The 27,493-nt window shown below is 36.5% G+C and overlaps 1 long non-coding RNA gene across 1 annotated transcript in view; it reads right to left on the bottom strand.

The window, feature by feature from the left end:
• Positions 1-12,872: 12,872 nt before the first annotated feature.
• Positions 12,873-27,493, bottom strand: part of LOC105498733 (uncharacterized) — a 31,098-nt gene continuing 16,477 nt past the window's right edge. The window contains exon 3 of the long non-coding RNA XR_011612398.1: positions 12,873-14,524. This is a non-coding gene — a long non-coding RNA (uncharacterized lncRNA). The remainder of the gene's footprint in view (positions 14,525-27,493) is intronic.

The following is a 27,493-nucleotide window of genomic DNA, read 5'->3' as shown; positions in this document are numbered from 1 at the left end:
ACATATTTACATTATGTAAATTAAACATTTAGAGAAATAGTAACACATTGCTCTAAACATAATGTGTCTAAAATAGGTACAAACACACACACACAGAGACAAAGAGAGTGAGAGAGAGAGAGAGAGACGGAGTCTCACTCTGTTTACCATGCAGGAGTGCAGTGGCACAATCACAGCTCAGGGCACTCTTGACCTCCTGGATTCAGCCTCCCAGGTAGCTGGGACTACATGTGTGAGCCACCACACCCAGCTAATTTTTTTTTTAATCTTTTTATAGAGATAGGGTTCACCACGTGACCCAGGCTGGTTTCCAACTCCTAGGCTCAAGCAATCTGCCAACCTCTGCCTCTTACAGTGCTGGGATTACAGGCATGAGTGACTGTGCCTGGCCAATACAGCGTTTCTTTCACCAGAAAGAAAGAAATCTGCTCTAACACATTAGTTTTATTTTACATAGGCAGAATTGTTTATTAGTCTAACTTTTAATGTCATTATCTGTCCACATACTTCTGGATGGAAAATGGGTAGACATTATAGAAATACAAGGGGTTCAGTCTGGGTCCTGCTGATTGCCGTACAGAACACGAAGCACTGAGACGAGTATTGCCAAGGAAGAAGGCTTCAATCAGGTGCTGCAGCTGAGGTGGACCTCCTCAGCTGTAGGTTGTCTCCCAACCAACTAAAATTAGGGAAAGGAAGGAGGCTAATATGGTTTAACTGTGTCCCCATTCAAATCTCATCTTGAATTGTAGCACCCATAATTCCCACGTGTTGTAGGAGGGACCCAGTGGGAGATAATTGAATCCTGGGGGTAATTTCCTCCATACTATTCTTGTGGTAGTGAGTAAGTCTCACGAGATCTGATTGCTTTATAAGAGGAAACTCCGTTCCCTTGGTTTTTCATTCTCTCTTCCTTGCCGCCACGTAAGATGTTCCTTGTTCTTCTGCCATGATTGTGAGGCCTTCCGTAGCCGTGTGGAACTGTGAGTCAATAAAACCTCTTTCCTTTGTAAGTTACCCAGTCTTGGGTATGTCTTTATTAGCAGCATGAGAAAATACTAATACAGAGGCACTCATGATGGATAAGGGTTCTGGCGGTCTTGTCTGAATGCAGTGATCTGGGGAGTTCCAGTCCCTTGCCTGAAATTTGGTTTCCTGAGGGAGGAACTCAGATGGGACAATGTGAATTTCAAGTTTTGAGAACCGGAGAATCCATTTCTATGTTTATTTTTTAAATGTAAATAATAGCTCTATGGGACAATTGGACCAGTTTCAGATGGAGACCAACAGCAAGTAACATTTCTAAGCCATCATAAGAAGAACCTAGGCTTTGTTTTTCTTTTAGGATTTTCATCTGTTTGGTGTAATTATGTGTAAATATGCAAACTTGGCTAGGCTATATTACGTAGTTTTTAATCAACCACTAAGCTCAGGTGTTGCTGTGTAGGTAGTTTGTAAATGTAGTTAGCATTTAAAATCAGTTGACTTTAATTAAAGATTATCCTTGATAGTTAAGTGGGCTTCATTCAATCAGCTGAAGTTCTTAAGAGCAAAAGCTGAGGTTTCCTGAGAAGAAAAATTCTACTTCAAGACTCAAAATCAAACCCAGCCTGAGTTTCCCACCTACCAGCCTGTCCTATAGATTGCAGACTTGCCAGTCCCAATAATTATTTGAGCTAGATTCCTTGAAATAAATATCTTTGAATTTAGGATCAATAGGATACACAAACACACACATATATATTCTATTGATTCTGTTATATGTTATACAACATGATTCTGGAGAAGCCAACCCTATAATAGATTTTTAAAAATATATGGTATCTTTGCACCACTAGGTGTGTACTATTTATCCCAATATTCCAAAATATGAGTAGATATAGACATCACTATACACAATAATAAAGGTTAATATCAATAGCTCTAATTTATACTGTATACGATAGAGTACTAAATATTCCTATACTTTCATTCATTCATTTTTTTCCATTCAACAAATATCTTTTGAGAATCTGCCATCTACCAGGCACTAGTCAAGGTAAGTATAAAACAATGAAAGACAATTCTAGAAGATAAGTATTATCAACCATGTTTCGAAAATAAGAAACAGCCTCGGAAAGTTTAGGGAATTTTCTCAAGATAACATGTCACCCCACCCCACCAAGATTGTTTAAGTAATGGAGACTTAATAAACTTTAGGATTGAAAAAAGAGCACTATATATGTGTGTGTGTGTGTGTGTATATGTATATACACACACATATATATACACATATATACATATATACATATATACACACACATATATATATACATATATACATATATATACACATATATATATACATATATACACACACACACACACATATAATGTTTTAAGACAGTTTTACAGATCAAGAAACCAACAGAGATGGATGATTTGGGTTAGTCATGAACTTTACTCTTCAGAAAACTAGATTCTCAGAGCTGTTTGGTTGTCTCTTTAGCATTCATATCAAGTGTATCTGGGGAGGTAAGAATACAGTGAGTGATTTCTGAAGTAACTGAAACATGTTTCCTCTGTTCCTGCCTTTTTCTTCTCCCTCCTCTTTAAGTCGTCAATGAAAACAAACTTTTTTCTCTTTAAATATATTATGAATCAAAGAATAAAAATTTGCTTATATACACACACACAGAGATCATCTATTAGCATTTATTAGTTAACATATATACATATATAGAAAGTTTATATATCTATAGATGATACATAAATTGTATGTAATCCACAAGATAGACTTTATAGATAATGTGTGTATATATGTATGCACAAAACTGTGCATATGTTTACACATAAAGCTATCAGTATGTAAGTATTGAGGAAGTTTGATTATTACACTGTAGTTTTTTATAAATTCTCTGTAAATAGTTTTTACTAATTATTAAAAAGAAGAATAATACAAAGGGACAGCCGCTAAACATTTTTTGTGTGTATGAAAATCCTGATTGTTCAAACGAAGGGGCAGTTTTAGAATATAGAGTGAACGTTCTTAAAATCAACTATTTGGTTGGATTTAGCTCAATACAAATTCTGGATGATAAATTTGTAAATATCTGATTTCCAGGTAAAATAAATAATAGAAAGATTCAAGATACTGTGGACCACTGCAAAGCAGAAAAACATAGTTGTATATGTAAATGAATTAGCCACATTACACAGTTAATGAGCAGCAAAGCCCAGGTTCCGTAACTCCTGAGACAACACTTTTTACACTTCAGAACACAAATACGTTAATTTTTTTCACTTGACCACAGCCATGTGAGAATAGTATTGGCTTTATTACCCTTGATGTTTCTGAAACTCTCTCTCTCTCTCCGTCATACACACACACACACACACCATATATATTTACATGAACTGTAAACTGAAAATTCAAACTTTAAGGCAAAGAGTTATTGTCCCTTTGATTATCCGTGTAATTCCATTGATTTTTTTTTCCTGACAGCCAATATATCTTGCAAATTCAATTAACTCTCGGTTTTCTTACTCCCCTCAGTTTCCTCTTCCCATTTGATAGTCCTGTGGAAATCCAATCTTTTCAAGATAATAAATTTGATAATCCTCAGAGGTGTCTTGTCATTTGCAGCACAATATTTTTCTTTGTCAATTATTATCAACTTTAGGCACTGTTTATCTATTTTGAGCACAGCAGGAGATGTCCTTAGCTCAGCTAACGTAGGCTATGTACAATTAGATAAGACACAAAGCGGTACTGGTGCTGAGTAGCCAATTTCCTGCCCCTGTTGTGTTCATAATCTTTATAGAATTATACGGTAGTGTGCCCTCTCAGTTCTGTTTGTCCACATGAATCTTAGCTGCTCAAGTGTTTAATGCACTATTACCATAGGGTGGATTTCAGAGATTCACAGCATTGTTTACTACTTTCACATAGCATACAATAATTAAAAGGATACAATTCCCCATTAAAAATAAAGCATACAATAGTGGTAAGAATTATATTTCTTTCCTAGGCCACCAGTATTCACTCTTGATTAACTTCAGGCATAGTTTTCCTTATAAAATAAGTTTTAGTAGGCAGAAAGATAAGTCAGATATATTCGGCATCACAATCTCAGAAATAATATATGGTGGCTGTAGGAAATGAAGTTTCCAATGGTTTTCTAAGTATTCATTTACAGAAGAAAAACACCATACAATGTATATAGGCTACTTTTTTTCTCTAACATTAATCGGGCCTAAATCACTGCTAATAGCTTCACGCATGACAGCATTCTGACATTATGGTGTTCATATTTGTATTACTTTCTTCCCTTTTTAGTTTTCGAAAAACTCAGGAAATTTGAATTGTTGCCAGTAACTCAACTGCACACTGTAATAAGAGTTTTGTGGGTTTTTTTTTAATAAAAAGTATTTCTTCAGTTTGCCTTCTCGAACTTCGAATATTTCAAGCATTCACCTCTGAGATATGCATGATGATCTTTCAGTGAATTATCCAGACCCCTGCTGTATTTCATTCTAACTTGAATATTGCACTTGTAAGATCAACATTATTCCATAATGACTTACCTGCTATAGTCCCCGGAGACTATTTCTCCTTCTCTGGATTTATTTATTTATTTTTTATTATTATACTTTAAGTTCTACGGTACATGTGCATAATGTGCAGGTTTGTTACATATGTACACCTGTGCCATGTTGGTGTGCTGCACCCATCAACTCATTAGCACCCATCAACTCGTCATTTACATCAGGTATAACTCCCAATGCAATCCCTCCCCCCTCCCCCCTCCCCATCCTTCTCTGGATTTGTAACTCAATCTCTACAAGAGAAACCCTGGATTACAATTAGCAATTATCATGGTAAAAGTACGGAATAAAGAAAAATTTTAAAGAAATAGCCCCCTTTTGGGAAAGGAGGAGGTAAATGAAAGGGATTATAAGCTGTTAAGTTATTCAGTGTATTTTTGTAACTCCCTAAGATAACAGGGAAAAAAGCAGCATAATAAGGGAATCAAATTTTGCATCTTTCACGTCACTCAAATTGCAGAATAAAACATGCATTCTAATCATTAACTTTTAATAGCTACGATTTGGGTTTAAAAAGTTGGCAGGTGGGGAATTTGTTGTTACCATTGATAAAAATCGTACGTTACATCAAGCTGGGAGTGCTTGAAGGGAGATTCCATTGTGGTCAAAGAAATCACATGTCTCTTACTAGAAACATAAAGAGACAATAAACAGCTGTCCACTGTGAAAGCGGTTATATTTTAGCTTTCCTAAGAATTTAGGAGTGGATTTATTTAGTCTCATAGCAGGCCAGAGGTAAGAATTCAGAATTTCCACTTCAAAATGTTGCTTCATCAGGATGAAAATGAATAAATGTGAGGAATGCTCCAGTTCCAAGCTGAAATCCAGGAAATTCCATTCAGCAGGGCTTTCTGAGCCAAGGCCTTAGTCACCAAAACACTGCATGGGAGTCTCCCAGCCAGTTGGGACCAACCTCCTGTTATTGGGCAGAGAAGCTCTCCGAGTTGGTTGGATTTGTATACCCCTATCCAGAGAAACCTGATTCAGCAGTTGGAAGAAGTCAGGATTGGACAACTAGGGGCCTAAGTGTTGTCATTTACAGCAGCATTTTATAACCATAGCAGCATTAAAAAGAGACATGAATGAGCCTGCGATGAAAGGAGAAAGCTGCTAAAATCTGTAAAATACATTTGTAAACTGTGGGAGATAAAATAGATGATTCTCTGTGAAGTCGATATCACAGATGACTGTTGACCAAGTGTTTACAGTTGCGCATTTCTTACTTTATGCCTTGGCTCGACCAAACTTTAGACTTCTTTCCTTAACACAGGGCCCAGAACTTCGGCTTGCCCCCAGATCTGGCAAGCACTAAAGTGCAGAACAGTCCCCAGCTCCAGCTTCCCATCTTGAGAATCAACTGAGCACAGTGAGTAACACTTCCCATCAGAACTTCTCCCCTTGATCACTTTCCCTTGGAAGTCCCTGATTACCCCTGCCTATAAAAGAGAAGCCTCTGTTTCTGTTTGATTTTTGAGACATTTGCAGATCTTGAAACTGAAACATTTTTCTTATTGCCATGGTCTTTTTGAATAAAGTCTCTTTAAGTTTGGATCTCACATCCTAAAGATGGGAAATGGCCTCTTTCGATTAGAAAATATGCCGGTTCTGTCTGAGTAACTGTTGACTTAACATCTATGCTCATTTTGTTTTCTCTCATTTTCCGATGTTGGAAGCTAGGTTCTCTTCCACCTTTTAGTGTCAGTCATACTTTTTGTGTATTATTTTCTTTTGGCTGATTCTGATATCTTCAGTAATTATATTCCTTCTGAAGAAATCCGTAAGTACCTGGGGATCCTAACCTTCTTCTCCAGGGTCTGATCATCCCTGAGATGGCAAGATTGAGGTACTGAGGACCTGAGCTTTGTTAGAGAAGTTTGAAGGGCGGCAAAGCAATTCAGTGGAAGGTATTTGGAGGCAGCATATACTGTTTTACACACCATCTTATTTGAATTTTCAAGTTGTATGGCCTTGGAATGTGACTTAATCCCCCTAAATGGCCAGAAAATAGAAATAAGAATCTCTATGTGCTAAGGGTTTTATGCACATTAAATGTGGAAAATCGGTGTCCTGCCTATCATAATAGCTGGTACTAAGAGATGTTCAAGCAGTGGTAGGTATATTTAATGAGTTAAGTCCTCTTGACTCAGTGTCCCCTTATTTTCATTTCCCCTGCTGCTGTCTAATGTGTTCCCTCTACTAGACTGAAGTTAACTCCTTGAAGACATATTCGTCCTTTCTAGTCCCAAAGTTTGGGTCAGAAGAGTCACCCAGCTAACATTTTTTGAATGAAATTTATTCATGTTTATAACATAAAATCAAATCATGAATTCATCTTTCCTGTTACCAGACAGGTTTTACTGAAGTCTCCTTGATTTGATTGCAGAGACACCACAAATATATTATGAGGGAAGTTGTATTAGATGTCCTCTAAAGACCAATTCAAGACTAAGACTCTCTAATACTTCAGGGAAAAAATGTACTGGATTGTGCTAATGTTCCATATTTTCTTACTCCTAAGAGTACTTAGCATCTACACCGTTGTTCGTATTATATGATGCTGTCAGGCATCCAGATGTTTTACAGAGTTGGTGCCGAACATCTGGGTGTTTAGAAACACTGACTGAATTGTTCACTTTTCACCTGGGTGTTTGGCATTGTACAGACAGAGCACATGGCAAGCAGACATCTTGGCAGAGCAAACACTGAGACATATGGACGTGGGTGATAGTGTCATAGAATTCAAGCTGTTTGCCACAGAAGGAAAAGTTCACAATGGCATTTTGATCAAAATGAGATATTTTTGTGATTGAAGGGACTTTTCCTGCAAGAGAGGCTCTTGGCCTGCTTTGGAGTTGTGGTAACTCTTTGGCATTATATCCTTGTAGCCCACAATGCTAGGCTGGTTAACCACTCCATTTAGAAACCTTCCTAAGACTCTGGGAAGCAGAAGGAGCTCCATGACTCACTGCTCACACTGAGGCAGTTTTGCTGAGTGACTTGTTCTTACCTTGTTTCCCGTGTGTTTTGGCCATGTGTTTTGGCCTTGCCTGCAGTTTATACTGTAACTAAATCTCTGAAGTTAACTCCAGAAACTAGTCTTTGCCTCATACTTTCTAGTAATTGAACTCCAGCTTTGTCCAGACTCCTGAGACCCTAGAAGGAATTTCCTAGGCCTACAGGTTATCTTTCCTTACATATACCTGTCTGTGTCCCTCTGCCAGTCGCCTTGGCCATCCTAGTTTAAATACTGTGTTAGTGGAGACATGCTAGATGCTGCTGCTGTGATAAACAAACTTACAATTTCTGTGGTTTAAAACAACAAAGTTTTCTCATTCGCAGTATTTACTGTGAATATAAGATATTCTTCAAGGCAAACACTTCTATGTTAGCTAGCACTTCGCTGACCAGGTTTCTCGGTTATCCCCTAGATATAGAAAATCTGGAAGAAGGGTTCATCTTAGTCTTACAGCAAAAATTAGCCAGACTAACTTCAAAATCACAGGCTAAGAGAGAGCTGATGTTGCTCAACAACGAATAGACCCCAAATCGAAGGAGAAATGGTGCTTACAGGAAGAACAATGTGAATATACACTAAGCTGGGGGAGAAACAACCAGAAATGCTAAGAACTCAGCTAAAATAGATGAAAAATATGTATACAGTAATAAATAATACATTTTATTGTTTCATTTTATTGATAAATGCAGACTGTTAGCACAAAAGCTCTGGGAGGTACAGAAATTGGGAGAGTCTGCATCATCTTGTAGGCTCTTCCTCAAAGTCTACTGAGCACTCATGGCAAAGATTGGAAAGAGAACTAAAAAGCACCTGTTGTGGTGCAGGCCAGGAAAAGGGAGGAGCATGCACAAGGAAAGGACAAGAAACTCTGACCACATCCTTCTTCCAAACCTCCACTATGGAATAAAAGCCTTAATATGTGACAAAAGGAGAACAGGCATTGCCGCAGTTGGGTCTTAGTCAAAACTAATGCAGCCAGAGTAGGCAATAGAAGAACCTTGCTACTAGGATAAGGCTAAGATGGTCAATGAAGTCCATAAATAAATTCAGGGCATAGGTGCTAGAACCAAGAAGGCTACACACTAAGACTGAGCCTGGCTCAAAACAACAAAGATTGCAAATCCTCCCAGCCCCCACCACTCCCAATAACTCCCATCACCAAGTTAACTTACTTGAATAACAAGTAAAAGCAGAGTATTGCTGGGGAAGGGCAAAATGAGGAACAAAAGCATGTGACAAGACCTCCTCTGAGACAAAGAGATGACCTTAATACGACGATCAGACTCTTACTGTCCTGGTGAATCGACCCCAATGTAAACACTAGGTGTTTCTACAGGAATTGGAATCCTGTGTTGCACTGAGGTTAACCACACCTACAATAAATCTGAAATCTAGATAAACTCCTCATATTAATTCAATCTCCTTCATGGAAGACCTAGTGGGAGGAAACTCTTTTTACTATTGTTAGTCCTTGGACACTTAATTATAACTTGATTGTTCAAATAACCCTAGAACATATCTGTAAGTAGATTACTTACATCTATTCATTTTAAGCATCTGGGGTGAATTCTGTTTCCTGCTAAAACCCTGATACTTATATGTGTAGTGATAAACCATACATTTTACAGTTTCTCAAACTTTTTAAAAATTTGTGCAAATTTATGGGGCACATGTGAAATTTTGTTACATGTATTAAATGCATGGTGAACAAGTCAGGTTATTAAGGTATTCACCACCCAAATACATTTTTAGTAACTATAGTCACCCTACTCTGCTATCAAATCCTGAATTTATTTTTTTATTTAACCATATGTTTGTACCCTTTAACCCACTTCTCTTCATCTTTCGCTCTCTGTGTCACTCACCCCTACCAGTCTCTGTTATCTATCTCTCTGCTCTCTGCCTCCATGAGATGAACTGTTTTAACTTTCGTGTATAAGTGAGAACATGCAATATTTGTTTTGTGTGTGTGTGCCTGGCTTATTTCACTTAAAATAATAGCCTCCAGATCCATTCATGTTGCTGCAATTACATGACTGTAATCTTTCCTATGGGTGGGTAGCGTTTCATTGTGTATATATACCACATTTTCTTTATCCATTCATCCGTTGATGGACACTTAGGTTGATTCCATATCTTTGCTACTATAAATAGTGCTACAGCAAACACATAAATGCAAGTATCCCTTTGATATATTGATTTCTTTTCCTTTGAAAAGTAGTGGAATTGGTGGATAAAACAGTAGTTCTATTTTTAGCTTTTGAGAGATCTCCATACTATTTACTAGAGCAGGTGTCCTAGTTTACATTCTGACCAAGAGTGTATAAGAGTTCCCTTTTCTCTGCATCCTTGTCAACATCTATATATTTTTTTTGCCTTTTTAATAATAGTCATTTTGACTGAGGTAATATAATACCTCACTGTGTTTTTTGCATTTTTTCAGATGTTTGGTGCTGTTGGCATTTTTTTTTTGCATACCTGGTGGTCATTTGTATTTCTTCTCTTGAGAAATAGCTATTTATGCCTTTTGCTCACTTGGTAATGGGATAATTTGTGTTTTGTTTTGTTTTGTTTTGTTTGTTTCCTGATGAGTTATTTGAGTTTCTGGTGCATTCTGGATGTTAGTATCCTGTTGGAAAATAGTTTGCAAATATTTTCTCCCATTCGGTAGGTTGTCTCTTCATTCTGTTTATTATTTCTTTTGCTGTACAGAAGCTTTTTAATTTGATTAAGTCCTATTTGTCAATTTTTGTTTTCTGTTGCCTGTGCCTTTCAGGTCTTAGTCATAAATTATTTGCCTAGGCCAATAACTAGGAGAGTTTTCCCTTGGCTTTTTTCTAGTAATTTTATAGTTTTTGGTATTACAATTAAGTCTTTAATCCATTTTGAGTTGATTTTTGTAGATGGTGAGAGACAGGGGTCCAGTTTTATTCTTCTGTGTGTGGATATCCCATTTTCCTAGCATTGCTTATTAAAGAGGATGTGTTAGTCTGTTCTCACACTGCTATACAGAACTGCCTGAAACTGGGTAATTTATAAAGGAAAGAAACTTCATTGACTCACAGTTCAGCATGGATTGGGGGGGCCTCAGGAAACTTACAAGCATGGTGGAAGGTGAAGCAATATGTTTTTCTTCACATGGCAGCAGGAGACAGAAGTGCTATGCAAAGGGGGAAAAGCCCCTTATGAAACCCTCAGCTCTAATGATAACTCACTGTCATGAAAACAGCATAAGGGTAACTGCCCCATGATTAAATTACCTCCCACCGTGTCCCTATCACAACACGTGGGTATTATGGGAACTACAATTCAAGATGAGATTTGGGTGGAAACACAGTCAAACCATATCAGAGTGTCCTTTCCTTAATGTAAGTTCTTGTTAGCTTTGCAAAAGATCTGTAAATATGTGGCTTTACTTCAGGGCTCTCCATTCAGTTTTGTTGGGCTTTTTTTGTTTATATCAATACTATGTTATTTTGGTTACTATAGCCTTGTAATATATGTTGAAGTCGGGTAATGTGATACCTATAGCTTTGTTCTTTTTGCTTCGGATTGTTTTGACTATTTGGAGTCTTTTTAATTCCATATAAATTTTAAGGTTGTTTTTTCTAATTCTGCGAGGAATGACATTGGAATTTTAATAGGAATGTCACTGAATCTGTACATTGCTTTGGGTAATATCATTTTAAGAATATTATTCTGATCCATGTGCTTCAGATGTCTTTCCATTTTTTTGTCTCCTATTTCATTTCTCTGTGTATGGTGTGTGTGTGTGTGTGCACGCGCGCGCTCCTTGGTTAAATTGCCTAGGTATTTTATTTTTGGTAGCGATTATAAATGGATTGCGCCTTCTTGATTTCTTTCATGGCTATATCGTTATTCGTATATAAAAACACTACTAATTTTTGTAGCTTGATTTTGTATCCTGAAACTTTACCAGATTCATTTAGCAAATCTGGAGTATTTTTGGTGGAGTCTCTAGGTTTTTATAAATATAAGATTATAAGTAAAAAGGCAATCTGACTTCCTCTTTTCCAATTTGGATGACTTTTATTTTTATTATACTTTAAGTTCTGGGATACATGTGCAGAACGTGCGGGTTTGTTACATAGGTATACATGTGCCATGGTGGTTTGCTGCACCCATCAACCCATCACCTACATTAGGTATTTCTCTTAATGCTATCCCTCCCCTAGCCACCCACCCTCCGACAGGATCTGGTGTGTGATATTCCCCTCCTTGTGTACGTGTGATAGACTGGATTAAAAAAATGTGCATATATGCCATGGAATACTATGCAGCCATAGAAAAGGATGAGTTCATGTCTTTTGCACAGACATGAATGAAGTTGGAAACCATCATTCTCAGCAAATTAACACAGCAACAGAAAAACAAACGCCGCATGTTCTCACTCATAAGGGGGGAGTTGAACAATGAGAACACGTGGACTTTTATTTTCTTCTCTTGCCTGATTGTTCTGGTTAGAACTTCCAGTACTATGTTGAGCAGAAGTGGTTAAAGTAGGCATCTTTATCTTATTCCATTTCTTAGAGGAAATGCTTCCAACTGTTTATTTTGTCTCTATTTTTTTAGTTCTGCAGTAATCTTCATTATTTCTTTACTTCCACTAATCTGGAGTTTGGTTGGTTCTTGCTTTTCTAGTTCTTGTAGGTGGAACATTAGTTTGATTTGTTTTTCTCTGCGTTTTTGATGTGTTTATTGCTATAAACTTTTAGCACTGCTTTTGCTGTATCCCATTGGATTTGGTATCTTGTGTTTCAATTTTCATTTGTCTCAAGATTGTTTTTCTTTCCTTCTTGATGTCTTCCTTGACCCAATGGTGTTCAGGAACATCTTGTTTAATTTTCAGGTATTTGTAAACTTCCAAATTTCCTCTGTTATTGATTTCTAGTTTTATTCCATTGTAGTCTGGGAAGATCCTTGATACGATTTTAATTTTTTTTTTTTTTTTTTTTTTTTTTGAGATGAAGTCTCTGTCGCCCAGGCTGCAGTGCAGTGGCGTGATCTTGGCTCACTGCAAGCTCCGCCTCCCGGGTTTACGCCATTCTCCTGCCTCAGCCTTCCCAGTAGCTGGGACTACAGGCGCCCGCCACCATGCCCAGCTAAGTTTTTAGATTTTTTTTTGGTAGAAATGGGGTTTCACCATGTTAGCCAGGGTGGTCTAGATCTCCTGACCTCGTGGTCCGCCCGCCTCAGCCTCCCAAAGTGCTGGGATTACAGGCGTGAGCAACCACGCCGGCCGATTTTAATTTTTAAAAAATACGTTGAGACTTATTTTGTGGCCTAATGTATGGTCTATGATGGAGAATGCTCCATGTGTTGATGAAAATAATGTATATTCTGCAGTTGTTGGATAGAATGTTCTGCAAATGTGTGTTAGGTTCATTTGGCCTAAAGTCCAGTTTAAATCTAGTATTTCTTTGTTGATTTTCTGTCTACATGGTCTAATACTGAGAGTGGGGTGTTGATGCCCTCCACTATTATTTCATTGCAGTCTATCTTTTAGATCTAGTAATATTTACTTTATGGGTGCTCCAGTGTTGTGTGCATCTATATTTGTAATTGTTATATATCTTCCTGCTGAATCAATCCCTTTATCATCATGTAATAACTTTGTCTTTTCTCTTTTTTTACTCTTTTTGATTTAAAATCTGTTTTCTCTGATACAAGAAGAGCTACCATTGCTTGCTTTTGGGTTTTGTGGCATATCTTCTTCCATCCCTTTACCTTTATACTATATGCATCCTTCCTGGCCCACTGATGATACATGCTGTGTTGGTATTGGTAGATTATATTGGCCTAAACTCAGACCCCAGGAGGAGTGTTCAGATGTCAAAAGTGGTGGATTCTGCTTTGAGAAATTTGGGCAAATGTGCTGGGCAATTTCCAGGCCCCTGGAAGGTACGTTTGAGTACTAGGGGCATGCCACTGTGCTGTAGGACTTGTTCTCTGGCCCCATGGTAGTGCATTCAGGCACTGGCTGTCATAGGCAGGGACAGGATGGTCTATAGGCCCCTGGCAAAATGCTTTGCTATGGGCAAAAGCAGTTGCATTATACGCCTGCCACTGGGGAGGGCCAGGCTACTACTCTCAATGGAAGCAGCATAGGCAGATAGCTGTGAGACAGGTATTTTCCACACACCTTGGCCCTGTAGTAGCCCACAGAACTAGTGGTGGGGTTTGTTCTCACAAAGTGTGAAAGGGCCTGCCTCCCTTCTCCCTCTTTGGCCTAGGAGCAGTAACATCAGCCTTGGCTTTGGCCCCAAGGCAAGATTCAGGCCTTTGGAATCCAGGTTCTCAGAATTGTATCAGCTGCAGGCCTGTGATTGGAGGGTGAGTGGTGGGCGTGCCCTCTCTCAGCTGGAGCAGCACAAGTGGGTAGCAGAAAGGAGTCTGGTTTGCTTGTGCTTTGGTTCCACAGAAGCCCCCAGCAACAGCAGTGGGATTTGTACTTATGGCATGTGAAAGTGCTTGCCTCTCCTTCTTCCTCCTTGGCGAGGGAGGAGAGCAGCAGTTTTGACCTCAAGGCAGGACACAGTCTCTTGAGAGCTTAGTTCTCAGAATGGCACCAAGCTGCAGCAGCTCAGGGCTCAAAGCCTGTGGGATGCAGTGTGAGTTCTCTCTCTCTAAAGCAATGCCATGGTACAGCCTCTAGTCAGCTCCATGTGTTAGTCCAGAGGCCTGCGTGGATTGAGGGGTTCTCCTGTAGCTAGGACTAAAAGTTCATGGCAGAAATGTGGAGTCCTGGGAGACTGTCACTTACCTTTTTCCCTCATCCAGGTGTTTCTCCCAGTTCCCAGCTGGTCTCTGCTGAGCAGGGTGCCTACTTCCCTCTCCTTCTTTGTTTTTTGTGGTTCCCATTGCTTCTCCATTGAATTCCACTGTTCTCTCTTAGACAATCTATTTTAAATGAGAACATTTACTTGTTATTTTGATTCCTTTTTGTGGAGGAGGCATGTAGTAGCCACATCTAGTCAACCACCTTGAACCCCTCTCCCTATTTCTAAAACATTCAATACTGCATTCTTTTCAAGATTTGCATAATAATTTTTTATTTTGAGCTCATCTTCAGTGGGCATTTTCAGAGGGCATTTATATTTAACCTTATCATAGAGCTATCCTTTATAGTGAAAATTTGCTGTTATGTCCACTTCCTCCTAACTTTGTCAGTTGATTTTTTTTTTTTAACATACTCTTCTGTTGCTATATTTCACTTTGCAGAACAAGCTATGTTCTGTCTTTAATCTGGGCATGTGGATATGTTATTCTATATTTTCTTATTTTGGTATTTAGTTAATTTCAACGAATTCTTAAGGTCTCAGTTCCTTCAGGGAAGTCTTCTAGGACCTTCTCCTAAACCCAGGGGATCCCCATATGGGCAGCATACACCTTACTTTCATAACGTTTATCACACTGTGCTGTACTGTTCTCTGTGCTGCTGTGTATCTCACATTAAAATCTGATACTTATAGAAAGAGGGATTATGCCTTCCTTCTCTACCTAGCGTAATGTCTGGATTGAGTACATAATAGATGCTATTTTCTATTACATTCATTTAACAGTGCAAAGGACTGGCAAATGAAATGTCAGCCTCCAAATTTAGTGTGAAAATTTCTAGGAAGAAATTAGTGTGTTTGGGATATAACATTTCTGTATACTTAACAGAGACAAGCCCATTGCTCAGCATTGATAGGATGCTAAGGAAGTTAAGATTCCAAGGATACAGGGTAAGAGCTCTTAATATTTAGTAATACACCAAGAATCAAGTTATTTATAGATTACTACTTCAACTACTTCAGAGGTTCATGTTTTACATTGGCATTTTGCTACAGGTCTTTTAATGGTGTTTTGTTAATTATTTACAAGATTGAATGATTATTTGACAGGCATATGTTGGCTACAAAATTTGTTCAAAAGACTAATTGATGGGAAAAAAAAAGGTTTTTTTGTTTTGTTTTGTTTTTTTGAGACAAAGCCTTGCCCTGTCACCCAGGCTGGAGTGCAATGGCTCAATCTCGGCTCACTGCAACCTCTGCCTCCCGGGTTCAAGCGATTCTCCTGCCTCTGTCTCCTGTGTAGCTGGGATTACAGACACATGCCACCATGCCCAGCTAACTTTTTGTGTCTTTAGTAGAGACAGGGTTTCACCATGTTGGCCAGGCTTGTCTCGAACTCCTGACCTCGTGATCCACCTGCCTCGTCCTCCCAAAATGCTGGGATTACAGGTGTGAGTCACTGCAACCGGTCCCAATTTTTTTGAAACCTAAATTTTATTGATTCTTAAGATAGTCAAATCCTCTTTATATAATACCTACTATCACTATAATGTTAATTATAACTTCTTTTAATTAAAATTATCATCATTATCATCATACCACAACTCAAACATTCTGTGCTAAGTTTTAAGTACCTTGGTAAGGATTTTTCTTGGATTTTCTCATTTTGTTTGGAATTTCTACAGCAATACTATGATGTGGGAAATGTTCTTGCTATTTTCTAAATAAAGACACTGAAGCTTAGCTAGTTCATGTAACCTATACAATGTCCCATGTGTAGTGAACAACAAAACAGAATCGAATCACAGTGAAACTGACTCCATAGATCTTAAGCGCTATACTAGAGCTAAATTGCAGAACATTCTAAAGATATAATTAAAATAACCCTTAATTCTTATCATCCTGATGCATCCACTATGAGTGCTGTGACATACATTAGACTATTTCTGTATCTATAATTATGTGCTTTTTTAGATTGATTGTACACCTTTCATCCATCTTTTCCATTAAACTTACATCTTATTTATCTGCTCTCTTTGTATGGGAAATATTTGCATAATCTCCAATGACCACATGCTAACCCAGGATATGAACCTATCATTGTTTTAAAAAAAAAAAACAAAATATGTTATTATAAAATAAGCAATATCCCTTTAGGTGGCATGTGTGTGTGTGTGTGTGTGTGTGTGTGTGTGTGTACACACACAGATATGAAAAATAAAATTGTAAAATCCTACTTTTTTAAGGGAATAGAATACTTTTTTTAAACTAGAAATAATATATTGGGCATTTAATAACCACATGTATAATTCTGTTACTCTTTCAAAACTTGTTTTCTTTTTGGAATCGTTACTTAGACAAAGTTTTGGTCTCTTTCTAGTAGATGGTGTTCTTTTATGGGTTTATGTAGAACCCTTTCTCTTTACTATGAGAAAGTATGTATGTAATATTTTCTATTGTATCAAAGTTATATTCTTATACAAATGTTTTATTAATGCCCAAGAGTATTTTGCTCTTAGACTTTTATAGATATGTAATCTATATATATCTCTATATAAATATTATTTACATATGTCGCATATAAATTAGGAAAATATATACATTTATATATATGCATATGTACATGTGTGTATGTTAAAGTTTCATTAGATAGATTTTGCTTTTTATCTAACTTAGTAGTTCATTTTTCATTATACTGATCAATATTGTCTGTTTTAAATCTTGAGTCTTGAGAAGGAAGTGTCTGCCTCTGTTTAAATAACTTTATGTGGTATTTAATTCTCTGATGTTCACAGAGCCACATAAATATTTTAAGATAAGATAATGGTAATGTTATTATAAGTTATTATAGAATATATGTTGGTTCTAGCTTTTTCCCCCTGCTAAGTTTTGTCCAAGAGAATCAGTAAGGATTTTCCTGAGTCTGAAGCCAGCACAGTTAATTGGGGAGCATCTGTTCTGTGTTAATTATGTGTAGTTTAATGAAAGTCCAAATTGATCTGGTCCTTCTCCATCTCTCAAATTTTTCCATTTACCTCTTCAATGTGCAGAATTTGGAGGCATTTGAAACCTGATTTGTAACTGAGCAATTGACATTAGGTAACATGGAGTCTTAAGGGAGCTTTCAAGAGGATTTAAGTCATAATTGAGCATCTGAGGGGTTGGGGTGAGACACTTCATCCCAGTGGAGCTGACAACATTAGGAATGCTTATGTGGCATTATCTGTAATTCCAATTCAAAATCCATCTGGATTTTTTTAAAGGAAAATTACATAGAAAATGTGCTCATTTTCAATAAATGTTATAACTAATTTCTTGCCTTAGGATGGAGGATTTGTTGGAGATAAGGTTCGCTAATGCATCCATTTCCCATACTTGGGACCATTAACATTGTTGAATACTTTAAATTCCTGCCACAAGTATTTATCCGAGATGCATATCTGATTGATCACAAATACATAGACATATATTAATTTTCAAAGATTTCTTTTTCCCCCCCTCGTCTCTGACAGGAAACAGTGATTCAAATTTGGAGCTCCGCATGCACAGTGCCCATCCTCCCCACCGTCTTAACCCCAACACGGTTCCCCAGACAAAGTTGCTCAGTGAAGTAGGCCCACTAAGTGCCAGAAAATGTGCCGGGGATCCCATTCACACAGACCTGGGGTGGGTGGACACAAGGAGAAGGCAAGTGTTTACTAGCAATAATGATGCAGATTTAATTATGTGACAGTTGGAAGAACATTTGGAGGAGAAGAGTAAAATCACTCTAGGAAGGGAGAAATGCCCATGTAAAGGCCAGGAGATGAAACAATCGTGGTGGAATTGAGGGGCTGAAAGAAGACCAGGCCCTAGAATGCAAAGCATGAGGAAGGAGAGGATGGAGCTAGATAATACAGGGATATGGTCCTGGGTTAAGGGTTATCCAGTGGCTCAAGCAGTACTGTCTGATTAGATCCTTCTTTTACCAAGACCACTCTGGTTACTTTAGAGAGAGTGGTTTGGAGGAGGGTGAAACCAGGGACTCCCGCACTAACCCTATTAAAAGATAATGGATGAATCTATAAAGGATATTAAAATATAGACAGTTCAATCTGTGCAGGAACTCTAATTTTCTGACAATCTTTACAAATTTGACCCTTGCATCCAGACATTGTCTGATCCCAAAGCAATGTACTTCATCAACATTAAAAACTCAATGACACACCCTTCTTTCTCAAATATTTTCTATTTATGGACATTTCTGGGCAATTGTATATCTCTTTCTCTAGAAAAAATATTGTCATTGAAATAATAGAGGGGCAGTGGCTTTGGAGAGAAGAAGATGGAATATTTTCTCTTCTCTTAGTGGTAATGATGTTTTTTTGACTATCTGAAAGCCTCGGTATGACAACTCTCCTTATCTCAGTCCATAAATTAATAAATAATTTAGGGATGGTGATATAGATAAGTGGTAAATCTTTTCAATTTCAAGCAATATTATAAAGTCATAATGATAAGATTCTTGAAAATCTTTCCTATGGAGGAAATGAGGAAAAAGTTATCAGAAAAAACTCTAAGAAATGGATAGAGATGGGTAACCAGAACGACTTTGATCATCCAGTGAGGTCAAAGCATATCAAGCATTTCTCTTACACAGATTTTCTGACAGTTTGAAGCAGATAATCATATCCAAAATTGTAATTGAATAGGTAGATCAAGGGAATCAGAGACTTTAAAATAGGGGAAAAAAAAAAAAGTCTTAAGAGAGCTAAAGTTATCCATGCCATCAAGAAAGGCCCCTAGGCCCCATAGCCAAGACATTGTAACTGAATAGTAGATCACAGGAAAATCAGAGACTTTAAAATAGGAAACAACAAAAAGGTCTTAAGAAAGATGAAGTTATCCATGCCATCAAGAAGGCCCCTAGGCCCCATAGCCAAGAAGATCATGTTTCAAAAGGAAAGAAATTGACAATTAGTTGTCCCCTAAACTGTATCTGGCAATCTACACTCAGGCCAGACTTGGGTTAAAATAGACTCAGAAACCTTTGCCTTATGAACTAATCTATTTATCTGAATTTGCATATATTTCTCTGCATTTCCCAAAGCAATTGCCACCTAATGATGCTGATTCTGTCCATTTACATGGCAGTAGGCAAGGATCATTTATTACTCATCTCCTGTTCTGAAAAATATACCTACTTCACTAATCAGGGCAAAAGCATAAACTTTTATATTGTCTAACACTGATATCACATCCATTGGTTCATGAAATGAATTGAGCAATTATTTCTCCTAAAGACATGTTATTTTTGTTAAACAAAATGTTTGTGTATTTTAGACGTAGTCAATGGTCTATAACAAATTGTAACCTCTTTTGCTGTCAAAGGATAAGCTAATTTCCCTTTTGGTTACTGACAAAGCTTGTATTGAAATTCATTATTTTAAAAGTCTTTGACAATGATTAATATAGTTAATATGGGCACTGTTTTTATTGTTATTCTCTAACCAAACTGCCCTTAACTCATGGACAAGCACATTCATGGAAATTATAAATGAAAATGTGTATATGTTATATTAATTAAAACTTTATAACTTCCTTCTAACACTGAAAATATATACCCACATGTTAATAGCTTTTCCAAATGACGTCAGTACATAGGTGGATCTGAACTTACTTGATAAAAACTGGTCAGTGTAGATTCGAGAACTGTTGTTTAACCAATATCATGATGATTGATATTCCCCAAAAAAAGGTTCCTGGGCTGTTCCAAACTTCTTGATTTACAAAACCTGTGGAATTTCCAGTATACATTATGGCCACATCTGTGTATTTTATGGGTATGGACAATAATCAAAGGCTTCATTTAACTTATTCTTTCTTTGTAGCAAGGCCTTTATTTATCCTGCCAAAAGTGAGTCAAAACTCAGATGGATGAGGTTAGACTAATTAGAGAAAAAAATGTAATTGTAAAATTTGGCATACGATGTAGGGCCCATGTGCATTTCAAGGTCCTTTACTAAACCATTTAGTATTTTACAAAATCAATTCAATAACACATGTACACACAGATATAGGTCACAGATGTCTCCACCACAAGCACTTATATATTTTTAAATGTTATAAGATAAAATATCTAGGGATTTAGTGACTTTAAGCTGAATAGTCAAATAAAAAACAACCATGTAATATATATATTAAAAAAAACTTGGCAAAAATTGCTATATAAAAACTTAGACTTTATTTGTAGACATGTAGCAGTATAGACAGGACACAGTGGTTCAAGCTTGTAATCCCAGCACTTTGGGAGGCTGAGGTGGGAGAATTACTTGAGCCCAGGAGTTTGAGACTAGCCTGGGCAAGATGGCATGACCTCATCTCTATAAAATAATAATAATAATAAAACATTATCTGAGCATGGTGATACCTGTGGTCCCAGCTACTCAGGAGGCTGAGGCAGAAAGATCTCTTGAGTGCAGGAGTTCAAAACTGCGGTGTACTGTGATCTTACCACACTGCACTCCTGTCTGGACAACAGAGCTAGACTTAATCTCTTAAAAAATAAAAAAGTATAGCAGTGTATCATGGTGTTTAAGAAAAGTTGGAGTTGGAGGCTGTGGTGAGCCAAGATCGTGCCATTGCACTCCAGCCTGGGCAACAAGAGTGAAACTCCATATTTAAAAAAAAAAAAATTGTTCTAGAACTATACTGCCTAAATTCAGCTCCTGAAAATTCAGTTCCATTCATTAGCTGTGTAACATTAGGCAAGTGTTTATCCTCTTCTCGAGACTCAATTTTCTCATTTGTAAATGGGGATACTAATATGCTTATGGCTGAAGTTTATGTTGAGGTTAACTGAATTATTCCACATCAAGCACTTAGTGATGAAAGCTACCATGTCATAAGTTCTCAAAAAAAATTATATACTTATATATTATGAATTATTTGGTATTATGCATGTTATGTATGCATTATTTAAATGTTATTGTATGATTATAATTCTTTTTATCAGAGCACTTAGATCAGGGGTATTAATTAACTGATCAAAATGTATCTGTATTTGTACACAACACACTTCAAAAGAATATTGTAAACACTGGGCCATTTTCAGAAAATGGGCTAAGTAATGAAATATGGGTATATCATGTTATAAGAAGAATTACTAAAGAGTCCAGAATGTTAAGACATATTAAGAGATAGCATACCTTCAAATGTTATAAGTATATATACCATTTGAGAGAATTATATTCATTTAAAAAAAAACTAGGATCAAAGGATAGAATAATCATCATAGAAGGATTTAGTCACTTATTCAAAAATATTAACTGGGCGTCCTCTGTGTTAGACACTGTGCAGTCTGAGTATGAAAATGGAAAAAAAAGTTTGCTTTATGTATACATGCTTACTGAGAAGAAATAGGCATTAATCCAATAATCATAAAAATGAAATATAACATTTTTACCATAAAGTAAATAGTATTTATACTAGGAGAGCACACAGTAGAGGATTTTACCTAGTCAGGGACCTAACAGGAGGGCTGATATGAATTCCGAAAACCTGTAGACATTGAAACACTGACTAGCAAAGGGAAGAGTTTTCCAAGATGATGGAACAGTATATACAAACATCCTGAAGCCAGAAGAACAAATCCACGGAACTCAAAGGTTGGTGTGGTCTTAGGGAATGTACAAGCAGGGGTCACATTAAGGACCTTTGGCTTTATCCAAGAAGCAAAAGAAAGTATTACAGGACTCTAAGATGGCCAGGTGCGGTGGTTTACGCCCGTAATCCTAGCACTTTGGGAGGTCGAGGTGGGTGGATCACAAGGTCAGACGATTGAGAACTGTCCTGGCCAACATGGTGAAACCCCATCTCTACTTAAAAAAAAAAAAAGGGAAAAAAATTAGCTGGGTGTGGTGGTGCATACTTGTAGTCCCAGCTACTCAGGAGGTTGAGGCAGGAGAATAGCTTGAACTTGGGAGGCAGAGGTTGCAGTGAGCTGAGATTGTTTGTGCCACTGCACTCCAGTTTGACGACAGAGCAAGACTCTGTCTTTAAAAAAAAAAAAAAAAAAAAAAAACTAAGGTAAGTGTAATATGATCAGTTTCATGCTGAAAAAGTAACTTTTCCTGTAGTGTCAGAAAGTCACTGGAGGGTGACCACAGTAAGTCTAGGTAGAACTAGGCAGGGCAGTGGAAATGATTTAACTCTCTTCTCCTATTCCCCAAATGCTTTCATTGAAGTGATTATTATAGAAGTGAAGTTGTGAATGGATTGGAGAGAATGTTTGGGTTTTCAGTTGTTAAAAATATTCTAGTGGCTGGGCACAGTGGCTTGTGCCTTGTATTCTCACCGTTTTGGGAAGCTGATGCAGGGGGAATCACTTGAGCCCAGAAGTTCAAGGATACAGTGAGCTATGATCACACCACTGCATTCCAGCCTGGGCAACAGAATGAGATCTTGCTCAAAAATAAATATAAAAAATCTAGTGCAATACCAGTGAAATTCTTGTCCCTGGACATGTTCAGGCATCAGCTGAATGATTGACTTACTTGTTGGAAAAGAAGAAATGTAAATTGCTGAACTAGAGCATGACTGACCTCTCAGGTTCCTTACAATGTTATAATTGTACAATGCTCAATCCATTTATCCTACAGAATAAGTTTAGTACAAGTTTAGTACAATAAGTTTAGTACAATGCTCTACAACCTACACAAGAGGCTCAATTTCCTATGATATTTTCTCCAAAAGATAAAAAATTGCAGCCAAAGATAAAATAAGAGGGAAACATTTGTTTTTGCCAGAACTTCAAAATGCCCAGTAGAGATGGCAAACTGAGATTATAAAATATGAGTATAGATGGAATATATACCTCATATTCATACTTGAATGTGTATGAGTAGGTGTATATACAGCAGAGCAGATTGGAAAGGAAATTTCAAGTCATAATGATCTGACCTGGGTTTGAATTATTTGTCTGCCATTTAGTAGATATGTGGTATTGGTGAGGATGCAACCTTTCCAGACCTCAGCTTTTTCATCTGTAAGTCAGGGAATTAATACTCACATTAGGGTTGCTGGTATGATCCAGGTATAAAATAAGGGTCAATTATTATTAAAAACATTTATTAACATTTAAAATTAAAATATTATCTATTAGGATTATTCTTCCTGTTTAAATGTAGAGCAGACTTAAATCATCAGAAGTTTCTTTAGAGAGTGTACATAAATGTGTATAACAGTTTTTTGACTCGTTAAGTATAGCAAGCAATGGAGATGAACTTCTCTAAAGCCACTGATAATCATCCTTTTTATTGTCAGTTTCTATCAAAAAGGCTAGAGAACTAAAGTATTCACTTGTCAGACTATCTTTGCAACAAGGGATGATCCTTTAAAACATTTTTGTCCAATGAGCTGTAGCATAAAGTTTTGTGGAGGGTTCATTTTCATAAGACAAAACCTCCTAGAGTACAAGGCTTTTAGACTATCTACTTTCTTTCTGGTTGGAATATGGAGATGCCCAGACATGCTTCTGCTATCCTGCTACCAGGAGAACAAAAGCCACAGAATAAAAGGAGAAAATGAGTGTGGGATCCTGATGACTTTTTTTAAACTTAATGTAGCTGGACAGCTCCCTGGGCTTCTTTTTGTGTGGTGTAACTAAACATTTTACTTTTTGAAGTCATGTTTTCTGTTGCTCTCACCTAAACACAATCCTAACCTGTACATTGTAATGGCAAGGTTATTACAGGGCAGATTGGGTTATCTAAATTATGAGCATACCTCTTAGATTTATATACATGTGATGTTCCATTCCAGGATACATTCAGACTGTTTCAAAGTATGTTTTGATATATAAATGGATTATCTGCCCCCTTCCCGCACTAAGCAAATGCCTAGTAATCATTTAGCCATACTGCAGCCTACTTTGGTATAATGAAATAACTACCAGCAAGCAACAAAATCACTTTCCACTGAAGAATGTGATGAATATACATGCTGCCTAATATTCACAATCAGAAAATCTGTGCAATCCACTCGTACCTACTATTCCATTGATGTAATATTGAAGGTCTTGGTGGTTAAGCAGGATATCTGGATTTCAATCAGAATATAGAAAAAGTTGTAGATTATGAAATACTTTTGCGAGAATCCATAACAATGGGTAATGTCTAATAAAGAAAAAGGAATTTCACACTAACACTTTTAAGGACATGGGAAATACACTTTCAACTTTCACTATACTTACTACCTCATTCATTCAAATACATTTTGCCTTCCATCATAGAAACTGAATTTGGGGATGGTACAAAACTTTAGGGATAATCTCTTTTAGGATGTTGAATAATCCTACACTGCGTTTTCTCATCAGTGGCAGATCAGAGACATGCCCTCAAATCAACTACATTTCTTAAATCTCTCTAAAGTTAAAATTTGAGAGATATGGATGTGTGAAAATATTTCAGTAGAAATTCATAATAGCACTGCTCCATAGAATAAATTTATTTCAATATTCTTGAATAATTCTCTGTAATAAGGATTGTTCAAGATATTTGGAGATATAAAAGTTCATCTTTAACTGAATAGAGATTGGAAATATACGTAAAAACTTGATGTATAATAAACATGAAGAAACAAATGAGAAAGGAAATCAGTAGACAGTATTATCTCAGGAAGTGAAAAATATGAAATATTTAAAATATAAAATATATCAAGCGACACATTCAAACATAAGCTTCTTCTGCACTAAAAGCCTAAATATTAAAAGGCAAATTATAAATAATAGAAGCTCATATATTGGAATGTCTTCATGGATCTACAGTTGAGAAAGGACTTTTTAAAACCTCTACAACACAAAAGGCAAAAAAATTCTGCTTATTTTCATTAAAGTGTTTTATTCAATAAGGAACATCTCTGACAAATATATTGGAAGAAAATATTTACAATACCTAAAAAAAAGGAATTACTATCTGGAATATATAATGAGCTCTTAAAAACAAACACATAAAATAAGGCAATCAAATGTAGAAATAGACAAAGATTATAATGTGGTAGTTGGTAATTACCAGAAGAGAAGAAATCTATATTGCTAATAACCATATGAAGAATATCACACTCATTAGTACATAGATAAATGCAAAGGAAAGACAAAGAATTCAAAACTCATTAAAGACGTAAAGCTGGTTGATGACAAGGACTGACAAACCTAGAGGTACAGGAATCCTTGGGCACTGCTGGCTGGAGAGATGGTTACTAGGTTAAGTTATGGATAACCTGTGATCTAACAAACTTATTTCAGAGCATATGGTCCAGAATAGTCTGCCCAACCCTATTCTCAACTCAGATTTCTGTGGGGAAATGTGTGGCAATACTGCAACATTGCTTATGGCAGTGGAAATTTGAAGACAATCTAAGTATTTGTCACTGAAAAATTATGGAATACTCTTCAAAAGCTAGAAGCAGTAGACTAGATATTCACACATCCGTACATCTTAACTAAAACACAATTAGAACATTACAAGGCCTATGATGTATTTTAAAATACACAAAACCACATATAAGATATGTACATCAATAAGAAGAGACATGACAACTGAATTAGTTCCTTGGGCAGAAAATGAGAGAAAAGAATAAGGATAAAATAAAGAAATCTTAAAAATATATAAAACAGTTTAGGGACCTTGCATAATGGAATGATGTTATCAGGCCATGAAGAAAGAAATATTCAACTTTTTGTATCTGATGTTTCCCTACCAAAATAAACAAATAGCAAAAAAAAAAGAAAAAATCTGGAACACAGTGTTATCACAGGAAACCAAGAATAAAAATTCACCATGCCAAGGATAAAGCAGAAAAATTACAGCATAAACAACACATGTAGCCAGAGTAAAAGACATAGGAGTACATCTAATAGTCCATTTTCTAAAGCTATATAAAGCTTGGGGAAAGAAGCAAACTAAGACTTCATGTGATTTTTTTTGTACGAGAAGTAATGGAAGGGAGTGATAAGAACACAGGCTTCTTATTTAGACATCCTTGTTTTCTAATTCAGATTCTGTCTTTTCCTATGTATGTGATCTAAGGAAGATGATTTTAATGAAATCCAACCCTCTGGTTGTTTTTTTTTTCATTTTATACATAAGAATGATACTACTTGCATTGTAAATCTATTGAGAATATTTAAAACAATGTATTTTATATATATATATTTAAATATTAAATTTAATATTATTAAATATTAAAATATATATATTTAAATATATATATATTTAACCTCTCCAGAGGAATATGTTTTTTACTTGAGCTACAGAAATAAATCTATATTAGTAAAAATCCAGGATTTCTCCAATAGTGAAACATAAAAATTATTACTGAATGGAACTTTAAAGTATTACGGCACGATTTCAGGTACTTGTTAGGAGCTTTAAAAGGCCAGAGACTCCTGTCAGGGTATGAATCATGGGCAGAGTCCCATCAAATTTCAGGCTAAAATTAGACTTTAGGGATACAACATGGTCACTAAGTCCTGAAAATGTTATCAACTCTCTTTTAATCTACCTATTTAAAAAATATCTTAAAGGCTACCTCTTCAGAAAGCTGTAATTTTTGGTCATGAAAGTACAAATCTGAGCCCTTCTTTATGAATTTAAACATCAAATACTAGTTGACTCGCCTTCGCTCTTGTTTTTCCCTCTAATCTGACACTGATAGGCCACATGAGGCCTTCATCTTTTTCTTTGACTATTTTCTCCTAACTTCATTTGCTTGCTCCTTGCCTAAGGTATGACTATGAGGATATTGGATCCTTTAGATGGCAGGAGTAGATATTATCAAAGGGTGTGAAAGAAGAAAAAGAAACCTGGTTCACAATATGCCCTTCATCAGGAGATTATATGTATATACACAATCTCCAGATTATGTTTGTGTATGTATATATGTATATATGGCTATATAGAGACACACATACATATATAATGCTTTCATAGGAAAAATCACTTTGATTTAGAAAATGATTCTTATGATGTTCTATTTATTGAAAACATTAAACATTCCAATTAATCCATCAAGTCAGGTAGAGAATGTAAGTACTTAAAATATCTTCAAGTGATAG

This window comes from Macaca nemestrina, chromosome 14 (genome assembly GCF_043159975.1).
Source record: "Macaca nemestrina isolate mMacNem1 chromosome 14, mMacNem.hap1, whole genome shotgun sequence".
Taxonomy (NCBI): domain Eukaryota; kingdom Metazoa; phylum Chordata; class Mammalia; order Primates; family Cercopithecidae; genus Macaca; species Macaca nemestrina.
Note: the sequence above shows the minus strand (reverse complement) of the source record. Positions and strands in the feature narration are given on the sequence as shown.